The sequence below is a fragment of the Marmota flaviventris genome, chromosome 2 (assembly GCF_047511675.1).
Source record: "Marmota flaviventris isolate mMarFla1 chromosome 2, mMarFla1.hap1, whole genome shotgun sequence".
Classification (NCBI taxonomy): Eukaryota; Metazoa; Chordata; class Mammalia; order Rodentia; family Sciuridae; genus Marmota; species Marmota flaviventris.
In genome coordinates, this window is record NC_092499.1 from 136,986,426 (window position 1) to 136,992,425 (window position 6,000).

Consider the following 6,000-nt stretch of genomic DNA (forward strand, 5'->3'; position numbering starts at 1 on the left):
ATCCCCAGAACCAATAAATAAATAAATAAATAAAAATTTAAAAACTTATGAATTAGCTGATTGTGGTGGCATATAATTATATCCCAGGTACCCAGGAGACTGAAGCAGTAGGATTGCAATTTGGAGGGCAGCTTCAATAACTTAGGGAGAATTTGTCTCAAAAGAATTAGTAAATAAAAAAGGGCTGGGGATATACCTCAATGTTAGAGTGCCCTGGGTTAAATTCCCAGTGGATTAAAACCACAGGAAAATGAAGAAAAACAAAAGAAACCCATTTTATGAATTACTTCTGAAATTTTCCATTTAATATTTTTAGACCACAATTGACCATGGGTAAATGAAACTGAGGAATGTGGAAAGGTAGATAAGGGGGGACTGCCACTCAGATGGGAAACTGAGTCTTCAAAAGATCAAGGGGCTTGTCTAAGGGGACACAAGTGGTAAGTAACCTCTTAGGGATTCAAACCTAGGTTGGACTAACAGACATATACCGTGTATTTTTAAGTTTGTAGGGCTGGGAGTGTAACTCAGCAGTAGAGTGTTTGCCTAGCACATGTGAGACCCTGGCTTTGATCCCAGCACCATAAAAAGATAATTAATTAATTAATATGTAATTGTAAAATTACTCTGTATATCAATGTGAACAAAAAATACCCAGAAGGGTACCTGTTAGAGAGTGATTTGGAAGGGAAGCTAGATGGATGTTCCAAAGCTCAATGATATTTCCAGGTCTTTTCTCTTTCTGAGTCTGTAGGAGGGTTATACCCTCACATTGCTGGGACACTGTCGAGATGGGCAAAAAGTGCAACTAATGCGGTTGAGGGGGAGAAATAAAGAATGTCCACACACTTCTGCCCTTTTCAATATTTTATTCAGTCAAATCACTCAACATAATTTCACTCTATAGGTTCTTAATCAAGAAGATGACAATCCTTAATGCTAGGCACTGCAATAGACATAATCAATTCACAGCAAACAATTCTAGATTAATTCTAAGCATTGCAAACACACTTAATCATGATAGGCAGACATTCCCTTTGCATGCTAAGCTCAAGTGTCAGATCAAAAACCTCAAGCCTTAGGCTCTAAGTCCAGCAGATGCAAACTCACTCAGACCATGATGATCAGATCAGGAACCAAGGCAGCCTTCTCCTGGGGTGGAATGACTTCACTCTGAGTTTGTTGGGGTGGGGAGAAGTGACTCCTTTGTGCCTAAGGGCTGTGCTAGAGGGCTCCATATGTGTGTCTGGTGAGACTGCAGGTTTCAAACTAGAGTTTTAAAATGGAGTTGCTTAGGCTAAGGCCTAAGGTCATCCTTGCAGACACAGTGTTTAAGAGTTGGGCACGGTGGCCCATGTCTGTAATCCCAGCAGCTCTAGAGGCTGAGGCAGGAGGATCCCAAATTTCAAGCCAGTCTCAGCAATTTAGCAAGGCCCTAAGCAACTCAGTTAGACCCTATCTCTAAATAAAATACAAAAAAGGGACTGGGGATGTGGCTCAGTGGTTAAGCACCCTAGCTTCAATCCCTGATAACAAAAAATAAATAAAAATTAATTTAAAAAAAAAGTGTTTAGGGCCTGGGGTTGTGGCTCAGTGATAGAGTGCTCGCCTAGCATGCACAAGGCACTGGGTTCGATCCTCAGCACCACATAAATGTAAAATAAATGTGTTTAAGGTTTGACAATTAAATTTGACAATCTGAAGATAGATTAATGGGGGAAAAGGAATAATAGTTTATTACATGCACTGGCATGTAACCCAGTGATATTTAGAAGCATATCCACCCTCTTCACAGGAATACTTAAAGGGAAAGTAAATGATTTTTAGGGTCCAATCTTAGTACTCAGGAGGGTACTAAGATCCTGTGCGTATCTCCTGTAGATGGATAAATAAGGCAAGCATGCCCGCGCCCTTCCCAGGATGTACGCATGAGGAGGTCTGTGAGTGCTTCTGTGTGTGCATGCGTGAAGCCCAGAAGCCAGGCTGGCAGAGCAGGACAGGGAAGTATGTGCACAAACCCCAGGCCCACGGACTCTGACTCACAGGTTCAGGCAGATAAGTTAACGGCCTGGAAACTCCAGAGCTCTGAATGAGTTCTGACTCACGACAATTATCCATAAACAAGTCATTTCACTTCTTGGGTTTCTTCCAGAGCCACCACACAGTCTTTTGGTGACCTTAACCATTTGAATCCCAAGTTAAAGAGTTGTTCAAAAAGACATCAGGAAGATCAGTTTTCCTCCTCATCCATTGGAAGATGTCTACTTAGTCCTTATTACCTTACTATTTTGAAATGGCCCTCAAGCAGAGAGTCCATTGATTGTGGAAAAATTCTACCTGCATACATCTTGAAGCAATTTGAATGAAAGCATTAAACATTTTATATAAAGATCTTTTCCCACTCTTTTTTTCTTTCTAATTCAGTGACTTTTTCAATTCCTCTTCAAAGTGAAATAGCTTTATTATTATTATTTATTATTATAAAAAACAATTTCTGGTCAGACATTTGGCAAAAGTCTATAATCCCACAATTTGGGAGGCAGAAGCAGGAGGATTGAAACTTCAGAGCCAGTCTGGGCAATTTAGCCAGATTCTGTCTTGAAGGGCTGAGTTTAGCTGGGCATGCACGTCTATAATCTCAGCGGCTTGGGCAGCTGAGGCAGGAGGATCACTAGTTCAAAGCCAGCCTCAGCAACTGTGAGGCTCTAAGCAACTCAGTGAGTCCTTGTCTCTAAATAAAATACAAAAACGGACTGAGGATGTGGCTCAGTGGTCTAGTACTCCTGAGTTCAATTCCTGGTACCAAAAAAAAAAAATATAGGGCTGGGCACATGGCTGAGTAGCCAAGTGCCCCTGAGGGCATTTCCCAGTACTCCCTCCAAAAAGAAAATCATGTACAAGAACATCCCAAGAGATGACAGCATTGACACTTTGGAGTACATCCTTCCTGACTTTCTCTATGTATGCCGGCACACAACACAGGCACGTACTTACAAAGTCATCAATATGCTGAGATCAAGCTGCCCTGTATTCCGCCAAGTGGGTGTAACAAGGATCTTCCTTGTCTCCCTCCTTTCCTGCTGCAAAATTTTGCAGAAGGCTACAGCAAGCCTTAATAAGCCTTTAATGAGCTTAATAGAGGTATATAAAGATGGCATTATGAATTTAACTATTTAGCCATGAAGAACTCCCTCTTCCAAGCAGTTTGGTGAATTAAGCATGGTGGGAAGAACACCCCACTTGAGGTCAGAGTGGCTGAGCTCTAGACTTGTCTTTGCCTTTTTTCTTGTGTGGGTGAGTCCCTTCCTCATTCTGAACTTCCTCTGCAGTTGAATGTATGTAAAACTAAGTGTGGTGCATTAGAGTATCAAGAACTACATGTATGTACCCAGCTACACAGAGGCATTGCTATGATTCCATGGCAAAAGAATTGGGCTGGAGTTGTGGCTCATGGGTAGAGTGCTTGCCTGGCATGCGTAAGGCACTGGGTTCAGTCCTTAGCACCACATAAAAGTAAATAAATAAAGTAAAGGTATTGTGTCCATCTACAACTAAATTTTAAAAAATTTAAAAAAAAAGAATAGGAAAGAAATTGGGTTTGTTCAGTCCAGGAAGAGGGTGAAAGCTTTAGAATTTTCCTGGATGCAGCATACATACAGTAAACCCTCCATACCCATGGGTTCCATATCCAGATTCAACCAACTGCCAATCAAAAAAGTGTTAGGCCTATGATGGCTATGTCTGTACTGAACATGCACAGCCTTTTTTTCTTGTCATTATTCCCTAAACAATATAGTTTAACAATTATTTACATGACATTTCCATTGTATTAGATATTATAAGTCATCTAGAGTTGTTTTAAATTAGATGGGAGGATGTGTGTAGGTTATGTGCAAATGCTATGTGCCATTTTATATAAGAGACTTGAGCATCTGTGGATTTTGGTATTGGTGGGGGGAGTCCTAGAACCAATCCCTCCTTGGATACAGAGGGATGCTGGTATCCTAGAGCCCTGAAAAAATATAGAGCAGAAAAGAGGCTCAGAGATCATTTTACTACCCCCTCACACAGTATTTCTAAATATATTTACACCTATAACATGACATAATGGAAAAATGGGTTTGACATGTGGATTTCCTCTTTTAAGGCATTGTCATATCTGGCTCAAGGTCCTGGAAAGCACTTTTTTTTTTTCTTTTTAAACATACTTTTTTCTTTAAGTTGTAGATTGACACAATACATTAATTTTGTTTATTTATTTTTATGTGGTACTGAGGATCGAACCCAGTGCCTCACACATGCTAGGCAAGCGCTCCACCACTGAGCCACAACCCCAGCCCCCTGGGAAGCACTCTTTAAAACCCAAGTTCTACTTCTGGTTCTTCACCTAATGAGGCATATGGCTTTAGGCAAATTCCTTAAACCTCTGGGCACCTCAGTTTTGTCATCTATAAATTGAGGTTTACGATCCTGCCCTACCTGTCTCACAAAATTATTGTGAAGTGAAAATGAGGCACCACATGTGAAAGTGGTTTGAAAATGTACACTTGGAACCTGCAAAGCTGTGTCTTCGAAGCTCTGTCCCCTTGTCCAGGATAAAGGTGATGAGGGTCACACAATGAGACTATTCCAAGGTGGGTGGTGCTGGTGGAAGACCTACAGAAAGCCCCAGAGTGTCCACAGTGCCAGGCTTGCTCAGGTGCCTGAGATTGGGGAGGACAGATGTGGTCACTGTCCTCATGGTGGGGGGAGCAGACAATAAAGAGGAAGATAAATAGGGCTGGGGGCATAGCACAGTGGCAGAGCATTGGCCTAGGCTGCCTGAGGCTGTGGATTCATCCCACACTGCCAGAGAGAGACAGAGAGAACTAACATATGGAAACAGAAACTTAGAGAGGTGTGCTCTGAATTCCCAACATAATGAAACTGAGCAAGGTCAGTAAAGATAGTAGAGAAGGACAGGGAAGGGCTGGGAGTGAACTCAGTGGTAGGGCGCTTACCTAGCAGGCACAAAGCCCTGGGTTCCATCCCCAGGGCTGGGGGAAAAGAGAGAGAAGACAAGACAGGAGCTACTTTAAGGGATCACCAAAGAAGGTTTCTCTTGCCAGTGTGGTGTTGTCCACCTGAACTTCCAGAGACTCAGAAGGCTGAAGCAGGAGGATCACAAGTTCAAGGCCAGCCTTAGCAACTTAGTGAGATTCCATCTTTTTATTTTTAAAACATTCTAACCCAAATATGAATTTTCTTTCTTTCTTCCTTCATTCCTTCTGTACTGGTGATTGATCCCAGGGGCACTTAACCATTGAGCCACATCCCCAGCCTTTTTTTTTTTTTTTTAATTTTTTATTTTGAAATAGGGTCTCACTAAGCCCTGAAACAGGTCTTACTCAGGGCCTCATTAAGTTGCTGAGGCTGGCCTTGAACTTGCGATCCTCCTGCCTCAGCTTCCTGAGCCATTGGATCACAGGCATGTGGCACCACCCAGTTGTGAGACCCCTTCTGTTTTTAAATTTTGTTTATTTATTTATATGAAGTGCTGAGAATGGAACCCAGGGCCTCACACATGCCAGGCAAGAGCTCTACCACTGAACTCCAACCCCAACCCCGAGACCCCATCTTAAAGTAAAAAACAAAAAAGGGCTGGGGATGTGGCTCAGTGGTAAAGTGCCCTGGGTTCAAACCCCAGTACCAAAAAAAGAAAGAAAAAGAAAAAGAAGAAGGAGGAGGAGGAGGAGGAGGAGGAGGAGGAGGAGGAGGTTTCTTGCAAGAGGTGACACCTAAGAACAAGAACTGAGTGAGGAAGAAAGCCATGTGAGGACCTGGGGCACCGAGTGTTCCAGCACAAGGGGATGTAAGTGCAAAAGCCCTGAGGCAGGAACAAACTCCTGCTGAAGGACGTGAAGAAGGCTGGTGGTGGCTGAGAGCCCAGGCTGGAGAGGGTGTGAAGGGAGCATGCTGAGGCTTGCGGCAGGTTTGAAGGAGAGGCCAGACATGATCTAG